General features: G+C 44.8%; 1 long non-coding RNA gene and 1 pseudogene across 2 annotated transcripts; both read left to right on the top strand.

Moving 5' to 3' along the window:
- Window positions 1-2,434: 2,434 nt before the first annotated feature.
- Window positions 2,435-4,245, top strand: LOC123094656 (uncharacterized). 2 transcript variants are annotated; one of them, XR_006445906.1, is made up of 5 exons: window positions 2,435-2,786; window positions 2,859-2,986; window positions 3,504-3,576; window positions 3,667-3,799; window positions 4,214-4,245. It is a non-coding gene; the product is annotated as an uncharacterized lncRNA (long non-coding RNA). The 2 variants fall into 2 exon arrangements; XR_006445905.1 differs by lacking the exon at window positions 4,214-4,245 and having other exon boundaries at window positions 2,530-2,786; window positions 3,667-3,854.
- Window positions 4,246-4,453: 208 nt separating this feature from the next.
- LOC123091556 (ubiquitin-fold modifier-conjugating enzyme 1-like) lies at window positions 4,454-10,364 on the top strand (annotated as a pseudogene).
- Window positions 10,365-12,550: the final 2,186 nt, after the last annotated feature.

Below are 12,550 nucleotides of genomic sequence, written 5' to 3'. Positions count from 1 at the left end.
TAAGGAACACAAAATCAAGGAACATAACACCGGTATGACGGAAACTAGGGCGGCAAGAGTGGAACAAAACACCAGGCATAAGGCCGAGTCTTCCACCCTTTACCAAGTACATAGATGCATTAATTAAATAAGAGATATTGTGATATCCCAACATAATCTTGTACGTCATGGAGCAATCTTCAACTTCACCTGCAACTAACAACGCTATAAGAGGGGCTGAGCAAAGCGGTAACATAGCCAAGCAATGGTTTGCTAGGAAGGGTGAAAAAGGTTAGAGGCTGACATGGCAATTTGGGAGGCTTGAAGAGCAAGTGATAGGTAGCACAGCATAGCGATAGAACGTAGCAACTAGCAAGCAAAGATAGAAGTGATATCGAGGGTAATAGTCATCTTGCCTGAGATCCCGCGAGGAAGAAGAACGAGTCCATGAAGAAGACAAACGGACGTAGTCGAACGAATCCTCACAACTCCGGAACGAAACCGAAGCTAACGAGAGAAGCAAACCAGAAAGAAGCAAACAACATAGTAAACACACAAGCATAATTATGGCATGATGCACAATCAAGTATGATGCATGTCAGGTTTAATGAGGCATGGCATGGCAATATGCACAAACAACACTACAAGTTAAGTGGAGCTCAATATGTTACGAGTTGCCTATTGACGAAGCACCACATTCATGTATTTAGTTCACTCTCGTTTATGCTACTCATCAATATTAAATGGTGTTAAGCATGGAAGGGGTGAAGCATAATAAAACTATCTACTTAGGCAAGTTTAAATGAGGCCGGAACAACAAACAATAATTCCGGAAAATCCCCATGTGCATATTTTAGATTTGGTACTGTTCTGACTAAAACACCATTTTAATGTTGTTAAAGGGAAATAAAGTGCAGCATGTTAAACTATGCATTTTTCCACCCCATTTACATATAAAGTTTGTTTAATTTGGATCTACGGTTATTTAGTTATGAAATAAATCATTTTAGCATGGCATTTATGCAAAATAATAGCAAACAACAAGTTAAACATTTTTAACAAGGATGAAAGTGGCATAATGTGAAACTAGATGTAATTCTAAGCACTTTGCATATATAGTTTGTTTAATTTCGATGCACGGGTGAAAAGTTATTAGATGCATGACTTTAGGGACTAAACTGTAAAACAGTTGTCCTGGACAAATGGAAAAACCGTTGAGTAGAGAAAAAAAACAATACTGGGCCGGAATGAGAAGGTCAGTGCAAACCACTGGCGGATGAGGCCCAAGCGAGTGTGAGTCAGCATTGACAAAAGATCCAGAGGAAAAACCTGAGGCGCCTGGGACTCAATCCCAAGACCTCTTGGACAGAGCAAAGATTTTTGACCAGACGGACTACTACTAAGCTCGTGGAGAAACCTAGTGGCAATTGTAAATGAACTATACATGCCAGAACGGATCTAGGAAAAGAAAGAAGGTTCGGTTATGACGGAAGTTGCTCACAGCGAGGAAACAACGAGGCCGGTGGCCATGGCGAGGCAGGGGCGCAACTCGAGGTTGGGACTTGAGCGGCTGGTGCTGCTGGCGCGGTGGGGAGGTGGAGGAGGCCGGCGAGGAGGCGTGGAGGAAGGTGGCAAGCTCATCTGCTGGGTTCACCGGCGAGAGGGTGTAGCGGCTGCTGCTGTTGCCTGAAGAAATAAAAGAGAGAGAGATTCAGATAGGGAACAGGGGAAGGAAGCAAAGAGAGACGGCGGGATAGGGGTCTCCTACTGGCGTCATGGAGGAACTCCGGCAAGGTTCGACAAGGAGGTACGGACGCGGAGCTTGATGGGGACCGAGAGCCATGGCCCTCCTATTTAAACATATAAGGCTGCTAGCCAACTTGCCTCCACGGTGCTCCCCCAATTTGGCCTTTGTTGGCCGTTGGATCTGGTCATTTAGAGCGTTTGAGCCGTTGGATGTTTACCTGCTGTCAAACCCAATTTCACCTCGTGGTCATTTTTGCCGTCCAATGACTGGTGGGCTCGCGCTATGCGTTTATTGGCTGGGTCGATCGTTCTCGCGTGGAAGAGGCTTTTGCCCAATCCCCGCGCGTGCTCCACTTCCAATCCTCCTCGCGGGGTTGCTGCGCCAGAGCCCATACCCGCCCCAACCCTAGCCGCCACACCTCTCCTTCCTCCCTCGCTTGACACCATAGGCGTTGCACCCCCTCCCCTCCTTCCTGCTCGGGCGGATAGCCGCCGGTCGCCGCATCCCTTCTCCCCCTTCCTCCTCCTTCCTCCTTCCCGCTGGCGCCCATCGCCCTCGTCCTCGGACAAGGGGCCTTCCACAGGGATGCCCACGTCTTCAAACCAGGGGCAGAGGAGCAGGGGAGGGCCAAGAAGCCGGCATTGGGGGTGGAGCAGCCAGGGCAAGGAGGACCCAGGTGGTGGACGCGTCATGGGGTTAAGGACAGGCCGATGATATGGATAAGTAGGAGGAGTGCCATGGATCTGCAGGGAAAGGAGGGCGACGCCCTCGGCGGGCGTCCGAGCAGGAAGCCGGCAGGGAGCACGTCATCGTAGGCATCAAGGGAGCCATGGACAAGCCGCCAGGAGGAGAAAGCTCCCAGTTTGTGGAGGAGACTATGTGACAGGTGTGTTTCTTCCTGTTTTTCTAACCCCTTTTCTCATCTTTCCATGAAGACCTGCAAAATTTTCAAGTTTTTCAGGTGGTGTTTTGGAATCTAGATTGATTTAGTATTGTATGTTGTGTGATGTGCCCTTGCCAAGAATATTTGATGTGTGTGATGACACGAGCAATTGTAGAGGTAAAGATTACTCTCTCTGGTTCAAAGAGCATTTAGATTTCAAAAATTGATTGCTTATATCATTGTCCAAAGGAGTGAACACCATGCTCGATTAGTGGACTGCCGCTTGAGAAGAAGCTTGTCATTTGTCTCTTCGAGCCGCGGCGGATAGGGGCCTTCGAAGAACTTGGGGTTTGACATAGCCATCGAGGAAGTGCAGGGTAATACTCTTATATGAAGCATGATAATTCCACATGTGGTGATGTTGGCATATGTTTTGGTATGATAAACTTCAAAAAAATACTGAAACGTGGAGCTACAACCTGTGGATAATCTATAAGCCAACCAAGGTGGCACTGTTTCAGTTGATGTGTTGATAAATCCATTTTAAGTGCAGCTCACTAGAAAGTGATTGATCTTACATGTATTTTTTCCTCTTACTGGATGCAAGAAGCAGCAGTGTTAGTAGAGAAGAGGTGGTGTTAGTCGGGATATTTGTGAGCTATGAGAAGCCTCTCTTATACTACTAAGTTTTTTAACTCCAAGCAACCAAATGTTCAAAGTATGTTTCCTTTTTATTTGAAAACTACTTATTAGATTGGGATCTGGGAGACGATCATGTTAAAGATCATCTCAATTCTCCATAGTTAGAAATCAATATTTAAGAACATGCATGCAGTATTTTTTTCGAAGCATTATATTGTAAATCTTCACCAAGCTGCCATTTGTTTTTTGCAGATACAAACCAAGTGTAATCAAAGAGGATATGGATTCAGTACAGACATGAGTGAAGGAATGTTACTCCAATTTGGTACTTTATTTTATTGTTTTCATTTAGTCTGCATTAGCTTAACAAATAACATTTGTGGGACAACTAATATTTGAACATGGATTTTTTCAGGATCTTGGAGAATGTTTTCTCAGTGTGGTTCAGGTTAAATTGTTGTCCTACTGTTCCTGCTCAACCTCCTAATGTTCTATGTCTTCGCCGTGCCTTCTTCCAACTTCTCTATTGGTTTTCTCTTCACACCGATGTAAGTGCATGACCTTTTCACACCGATGTAAGTGCATGTTTCATGCGTATAACTAGAGCCATATTGAAAATGCAAGTGGTGCGAAAAGGTCACATCCATGTATAAATTAATAGCTAGGTTGTGTTTAAGAATACAACAAGGTCTTATCAGCATACAGAAAAGATATAGCAATGTTATATTAAGTTATATTGCATTTGTGTTATCTCCTTCCAATAATGAGATGGTGTAGGTGTCATTTCTTTATATTTTAATTAAATAGTGTTATCGATGATATGTAGTATTTGAAGTTCAAACAGACATATGTATTATATTTATTTATTACATGTTTCGTTAAATTTGTCGCCATATGTGCTTGCCCGAAACTAAATCAACTAAACCATGGATTTCCTTTCATCGCTAACATGAAATCAGCAGGTCTCTGCGCCATTTGGCGCAACGGGTCCACTAGTTTAAAACAAAAATGAGGCTAGCCAACTCACCTCCAGAAGGCTCCCCCGATTGGGCCATTTGTGGCCGTCGGATCGGGGTAAAAATCCCACCTCGGCTCTCCTCATCCGTTAGATATTCACTGCGTGTTTCACCTTACTGTTTCTTTCACGCGTGTATGACGAGTAGGCCGCTTGCGATGTGTTGGCTGGGTGCGGGGTGAAACGGTACGATTGGTCATTCATCCTGAAAAGCCCATTGGTCGCCCAAACCCCACAGCGCACGCCCCCACCTCCTTCCTCCCTCACTCGTCTCAGTCGCATGAACCCTAGCCGCCGCCCCACCCGCATCCGTCCTCCATCCCTGGTACGATCTCTTCCTCCTCTGTCTATGTCTGCCCCGAGCTCTTCCTCCTCCGTCCTCACATGCTCCACCCCGAGCCCCGCCTCTTCCACCCCACCTGGACTTCGCCTCGTCTGTTCGCGCACCAGTTCAAAGGGCAGGGCCAGAGAGCCGTGGAGAGTCCTCGGGAGAGGAGAGAAAGGCAAAGGCGGAGCAGAGGAAATCAAGAAGGTCAGGGGGCGAGGGAGGGATGGGACAGGCCATGAAGAGCATGATGGGCGAGATCCCGTTGCTGTCGACACGGGCGGGTCCATGGGTCTGCGATGCGTGGCAGCGGCGGCTCAAGGAGGAGTACCACGCCCTCATCACCTACACCTCGGTGAACAAGGCCAAGGACAACCACTGGTTCCGCATCTCCGCCGTCTCGGTCGTCAACCCATAGGGCACCCGCTGGGAGGGCACCTGCTGGTACGTCCACAACCTCAGCCGCTATGAGTTCCCCCTCCGGTTCAACATCCCCCTTGCTCACCCCACGTCGTGCACGAGATCGAGCTCCCCACGCTTGATGTCAAGCCCCACAAGGTATGCATCCTATTTTCTTTTCCGTACTTTCTACATGGGTGGATTCCTGATTGTAGATTGTGATTCTTGTTGTGGATGAGATATTGATGCAGATATACCACGAAGGGAAGATCTGCCTCAATGTGCACTTCAGGCGCGCGCGATGGTACAGGATTGGCTTCCTGGTGGAATCAGGTGCGCATCGTCCATGGTGGCCTGTCGTGGGTGTTGGTGGGCGGCTGTAGGCGGCTGTAGCAGGTCGACTTATCTGACTACTGAAAATGAGCTTCAGAATATCTGTAGAACGTAGCCATTTCCAGCCAAATATCAATTATGATAAATCCACCATGTACCATGATCATTTGAATAGTCTTGCTTAAGTTTATGTTAGCCCTGTATGCTAATTTGAGGAGATTGTTAACTTTAAGGTGTGAACATTTATAAAATGATAATTGTACCGATTTTTTGGGATTTTGCGATTCCTATGGAATTAATAGGTCATCTATTGGCCTATCCCTATTTGTAATTTCAAATAGTTATTTTTTGGTGCACTTCTATTTTAGAAATGAATCACTGAGGGAGATGGGGTTGATGGAGAAGAAGAGGAAATAGAGGTGGGTGTTCTTGCGGCACTCGGCTGGTTCCAAAACCGTGAGGGGAAGGACTTCATGGTGCGCGCGTGCTTTGCCTTCGAACCAAATCGAACCCAATAGAAAAACACACGCACATGCATCTTTTCCTTGTCCCTGATGTTGTGTTGTGATTGGTGTAGCCTCTGGAGGGGAAAGAGCAGAGGATTCGGGAGAAGAAGCAACCAGAGGAGCCGGAGAACATGGCCCCTGTCCTGTATATCGGCTAAATCCCCCATGCTTCTATGAGTACCAGATGCAAGGTATGTCTCTATCAGTAGAGCTTGGACAAGTGCAGGTGATGCAAGGGATCTGTTCCTAATGTCATTTTTGTTGGTTTGGATGGGTTTGCAGGTTTCTCAGTAACTTGGGGCTATTAAGAAGAGGGTCAGTTGGTCAGTATTGCCCGGAACTGCAAGATATCCTATACTGCATTATTACAAGATATCTGGCGATTTGTGTGTGTTTTCTACAAGCCTCTAACTTGCTGTTTGGTGATATATATGTAGACAGGAAAATCTAAGCATTTAGATAGTTATAAGTACATATATTTCAGTTGCAACTAAACTGTACATGGCGATGAATGAATATTAACTAACTCATTCACACAAATAAAAAAGTATCACGGCTAGAGTGAATATCCAGTTATCAGTTGATGAAGTCAGACAGATAAAAAAACTGATTCTTAAGCACGAACAAATAGATAGAATCTCGCACAATTGCGACACCTTCGCCTTATTGTTGTTACCTTTTTTGCTTCCCTTCTCTTTATTCCCCTTAATTCTGTTTATCCTACCCCTAGATCGAATATCATTTGGCGGGTGGATGTTAACTTCATTAGTAATGGTGCAGCCAATAAATTCTTCACACTCTTGTTGTACAGTTTGTTGTTTTGCTGGGACATTCAGTTCGTTGCTTTCCATCTCTAGAGAGCATGCCTCATTCTGATTGTTTAGTTTGAATTAGCACATCGAGGACAAAACATCTCTTTTGGTTCCATCTACTGCAGAACCTACTGGACAGAACAAAGTCGAGGGAAGAAGTATGCGAGTCAAGTATCCATGATGACCAACTGATGAAAATCACATTTGAGTGGCCCAGTCGTTTGATCTGCTCCAACACTACCGTTCCGACTCTCAGATTGAGTAACCTATACCCACGTCTACTGGAAACCTACTAGACAGAATAAAATCGAGGGAATAAGTATATAAACTCGTTAGTTAATCAAGATGAATAGATTTGCCTATCCGCAGACAGCTCTGAATCAGTTTTTACCCTTTCTTTTCTAGAAAGATAAGAACGATACCCAGTACGATCCTCTTCTTCTGTACTAGCTTCACTGAGGAGCCAATTAGTACAAAAATGTCTTTTGAATTTCATAGTTTTTGTCATGATGCCATCATACGCATGCATGGTGCTTATGCAACTATAAGTATATAACTACAGAAATGTACCTTTTTTGCCTACAGCTAAATATGACCCATCTTAGATGGTTTGGAAGAACTAATATATGTACTCTCCCTTTTGCCTACTTTTGGGTATGAATAGTTCAACTGGTTTTTGGTGATTCAGATTATAGTCTCCAGCTTTCCTAGCTCTATTTCGTGCATCTAAATTTTTTGTGTGCAAAAATGTTCCTAAAAATACATGAATTGTATAGTTCAGCATCCTGCTTTGTGGTAGGTTGATAATATTCCATTTTTATGATTACCCTGCTTTAGATTATTCTTGTGTGCCTTGTGCAGCCTTTCCATTCTAGGCATCATTTCTCAATTGTTTGGGGTCCAATTCTACAAATGCTTGGATGTGTTGGTTCGGCCTTCTGTTAATCTCCAGATGATAGGTGAGGCAGGCAAGTTCACTCTCTGGTTTCTCATGATACTTCTAAAATCTATTGCATAGTAGGATACGTGCCTCAAATGTGTGCACACTTACAATTTCGGTTGTTGTGGAGTTCAATTCTAAATCGATTTAGTACGATAGATATATACAAAAAAAGCTTTCAACCAAGCAGACTATTCTTTTAGTATATAAATAGTATGGCTATATAGTATATGCACTGATTGCAAAAGATATTTGTTCGCCACTTATGCTTATATTCTCCTATTTTGTTTAGCTATCGTCCTTTGCCATTTTCTTTATGCAATGGTTGGTTGATCAAGCTGAGGACTTCCCTGCGGTGCTTGGTTTGTTGGACCATGTTTCCTTCAGCTAATAAAATAGTATATATGTGTGTGTGATTGCTTCATCAATTTTCTGAAACATTTTTTGCCCAGTAGCTTCCAAATAGTAGTTTAGCTTTCTTTGTTGCATCTATATACTTGCACCATCATGTTCGCAAATTGTCTCTATGAATGTCCTTTCTTTACTCATTTAGGACTTATGAGTTGATTAATATGTCACTCTCAATACAGTGTTTTCTTTAAATGAGGAATGACATATATAATTGGTTCTATTATAGTAGCTAGCATCCATATTTTCCAAATAAATTGTACTGCCTTTTGCTTTATCTCTTGGTATATTTTTCATTGCTAAAAATTCATCTGCATAGATGCTATTCTGTCAAGATTTTCTGCTATCAAATAATTCATGGCTAGCTACAATGTTTACCCTTTTATGTAACTATTGAGACCCTCTCAGTTGTGCGATATAATCTCAGCTCTCAGCACTCCCGCCTCCATTATATATTTTTTCTCTTACTTGAAATTTCTGCCATGTAAAGCTAGGTTGTCTTTGATTTGCTGTTGTGTTAGGTATTGAATAGACTGGCTTGTTTGGCTAACCTTCCTTTCGTTTTATTTTGCAGGCTCTAGAATCACTAACGTTGCTCCTTCTCTGTCCCTTTGGTCAAGGTTTGTCCTTGTCATTCTTTTCTAAGCACTGCAATTTTCTACCCTATTTGTTTACTGCTTATTGTCGTGTTAATTCCTCTGTTCCTGATTTTTCCAGGTGTCGTGTTTGTGTGTTTGTTTTTGTGGTGCTGCTTATATGTGTGACTACCATATGATCGTATATATATGCTGAAAAGTAAAATGATTTTTCCTTGGCACGGTACATAATTTGTAATGAGATGGTAGTGCATCAGTGTATTTACATGAAAAAATTATAGTCGTATATATATATATATATATATATATATATATATATATATATATATATATATATGCTGAGAAGGGGAGCCTTGGCGCAGTGGTAAAGCTGCTGCCTTGTGACCATGAGGTCATGGGTTCAAGTCCTGGAAACAGCCTCTTACAGAAATGTAGGGAAAGGCTGCGTACTATAGACCCAAAGTGGTCGGACCCTTCCCTGGACCCTGCGCAAGCGGGAGCTACATGCACCAGGTTGCCCTTTATATATATATATATATATGCTGAAAAGAACATTCTTCTACTCTTTCTTGATGTATGCTATCATATATTGCTTCTCTACTTGCTCAAAATCAAATTTGCATCTATGAAAAGAAATTAAGGCCAGTGAGATGGCAGTAGATTGGCATGTTTACAGAAAAAACAAATAGCCATGCAAGTTTGAAAGAACATCTTTTTACTATTTCTTGCTATATGCATATTTCCCATCTTCTTCCTTCAGAATCAAATGTGCGTCTACTAAAGGATAAGAAATTAAGGCTGCAATCTAAGAATAGAATCAAATGTGCATCTACTAAAGGATAAGAAATTAAGGCTGCAATCTAAGAATACTTTTATTTGCCATTCTGAATTTCTATCACAGCACAAAGGAATGAGGAAAGGATACTGGAGGCATGGCGTAAGCGTAGGGGTCAGCCAGGGCACGACGCAGGAGTCTGCCCATCTCCTCTCAAAGTTAGTTCTTGCTCTTGTCCCTGCTACCTCGCCTGCAAACTCTCTGATAGAGTATTTTATTTCTGCAATGTATTATATTCTTTGAAGAAATTACAATTTTTTCTTAGCTTCTTGGCATACTATGGATTGAATTCTTTGTGAGAACAAGCAAATGATGGTAGCAGTTCCTACAAGAAGATACCAGACATGTAATATCTTGATAGAAGAGAAAATCTACATTTTATTCATGTGAAAATTTAGGGTGGATTTGTATTTTTCAGAAATGAGGCAACCTTACATGTTGACAGTAAGTTGACTACCAATTTAAAAGCTTATGTTTGCAAAGTGTTTCCTGGGATAACACCCCCCTCTCTCTTGATTGATATATCCATATATCATAGGGGAATGATAGTTACTTTTAACAGGGATTGGTGGTTCATCACAATTTTTCTAGCTTCTTTTGTCCTCCAAATGATAAAGAAGGTAGTCAAGTTGCATCCTCTAATTTCTCGTGATTTTTGTAGGACCTACTATGATGCATATTTGAAAGAGTGCATCTATTGTTTCAGCTGAAAATTGATCTCTATTCGAAGGAGTGCATCTATTGTGCATCTACGCCAGAAGACAATGTGCTGTTTTTTATTCCATGCTCCAAATATTTCATGTTCGATTCATAGACATCCTTGAATTGCTTAACGATGATGGCATGTTTGGTGTTCATATTTTTGTCAGCCAAATAATAATAGGTGCACTTGACTGTTTGAGGAAATGCCAACTGAAAGCTAAATTTAGTTAGAATTAGATTTTTGCACGTGTGTTTTTGATGCTTCATGTTAGATTTTTGCACGGGTCAACTAGTTTGAACAGAGAAAGAGAGACAGGGAGGTGAGATGAGGAAAGCAGAGGAACAACAGGAGGAGGAGAAGGGCAGCGGTGATTATCTCATGGTCGTCGGCGACAGCGTCGGTTGCCAGATGATGAGGCGAGGTGGAGGAGCATGGGGAGGCTCCCTGGCTTGCGGTCGACGGCGGGAGGCAGCATGGATGCGGATCAACAGCTGCTGGTCTCGAAGAAGCAGGGCCACGACCATGGTGGATGGATCGGGAGGAGGGTGTGGCTGGCTACCTGCGAGTGGAATTTGGGCGGCGATGAGTGGTTGGTCCGGTTGGAAATTCAAGGGAGGATTTGGATCGGGGTAGAACCCGAGGTGGGAGGAGACTAGAGGAGTGGCGGCGGCGGGTAAGAGGATCCCTGGAAATTAGGGATTTGGTCTCGGGTTAGACTAATATATATAGCGAGTGGGTTAGGTTAGGGGATATCTCGTCCCTCCAATCATAATCGGACTGTCGAGAATAAATGGGGTAGGAAGTCTAAATAAGAAAACGGAGATATTTTATAGATGTTAGGAGATGATCTGAATGCAACGGTGATGACTGAGCGGTTCGGGTTCGGGGCAGTTTTCGAACGCACGCAAGAGGGGGTCGGTGGTTGTGCAGAGAGGTTGTGTAGGCAGACAAATAAGAGGGGAACGAAACTCGGTTGGTCTGGAACGACCAACGAAGGCAAAGCGGTCTGAGGAGGTCAACGAAGACAAGGGGCCTGACAAAATGACAACGGAGGCAAAGAGAGAAAGGGCAACTGCGTACGGTTACGAGTTTTCTTAAAACATGCAGATGCAATGCGCATGATGCAACGATGAATGCAACAAGTAAAACAAACAGACGACGAAACTCAGAATAGCTGGAAGTCTTCTGGAGCGTTGGTCTCGGGGCATTACAGCTGATCCCCTCCATTTCTGCGCCCCTCCAACCCCTGCTTGCCACTTGGCGAGTCACCAATGGGCGCGCCGCCGCCGGCCGACGCTCTCGGCCTCTCCCGCGCTGCCACGCATCCCCTATCCAGCCCTGCCGCCGCGGCCTGCGAGGACCCAGATCGGGCACTGGGAAGCCCATCTAGGCCCCGAGCCGCCTAGCTCCTGCGCCCGAGCGGCTCCCTGCTCGCCCGACCTCCAGCCGACCTCGGTCGCCGCCGACCTTGTCATCCGTACCCTCTTGCCACCTCGCCCTTGTTGGATCCTCGCCTTCGGTCTTCTCCGCCTCGCCCTCAACTACGGATCCGGCTGCTCCCTCCGTTCATGGCCTGCCGAACCAACACCGGCGCCCCTCTCCTCGCAGCAGAGCCTCACCGCCCTCCATGGCGCGGCCTCCCAGTGCCTAGTCGCTGCCCGGCCCCGCCATCGCCCAGAAACGGAGCCGCCGCCTCCGGATCCGTCGCCTCGCGTCCTTCCTCGACCTCCTTGGACGCCCCTCGCCGGAGATCAGGTCACCGTCGTCCCTGCCTCATCCTGGAGCGAGAGGAGGACGGCCCCCGTGGCCTCCTCGCTCGCCCTGCGGGTGGGACGCGTCCTCGCTCGCCGGCCCACCGCTGCTGCTCCCCGCGTCGGCCCTGCGCGCCGGCTTCCAAGGCCCAACCTGAGCTTCCCCACCGACCGGGCCAAGGCCCCTAGGTGAGCGTCGCCCGCCTAAGTTCCGCCCGAGTGCAATATTGCTATCGTGCGCTCACTTGTATTTTTTTTCAGATTTTGGCTAAGTCCCTGGAATTTTAATTTCATGTGTGCTAGTTTGTCATGGTGTAACTTTGTGCTTGTGGCTCCGTTTTGCGTGTATAGTATGTCAAAATGTTCATATCAGAGTGCTCTCATGATGGTTCAGTTTGCATTCATGTTACTGTTCATATTGATGCCTTAAGTTTCATTGCAAAACTGCTATATGATATAAACTGCTAGAATCTACTGATTGTTAACATCATTTATGCATCTTGTGAGTGTCAGAACTTTGTCCTTGTTGATCCTATGATGATGTTCTTGATATGCACATGTTCCACTATTCATGCTCTACATGATGGTGTGCTTTGCATTCATGTTAGGGTGCATCTTGATATCTTAATCCCTGTTACAAAAGTGCATGTTGCTGTTAACTGCTAAAAAACTGTTG

This window comes from Triticum aestivum, chromosome 4B, assembly GCF_018294505.1.
Source record: "Triticum aestivum cultivar Chinese Spring chromosome 4B, IWGSC CS RefSeq v2.1, whole genome shotgun sequence".
Taxonomy (NCBI): domain Eukaryota; kingdom Viridiplantae; phylum Streptophyta; class Magnoliopsida; order Poales; family Poaceae; genus Triticum; species Triticum aestivum.
The sequence above is the reverse complement of the archived record's forward strand: the minus strand, read 5'-3'. Positions and strand labels throughout refer to the sequence as shown.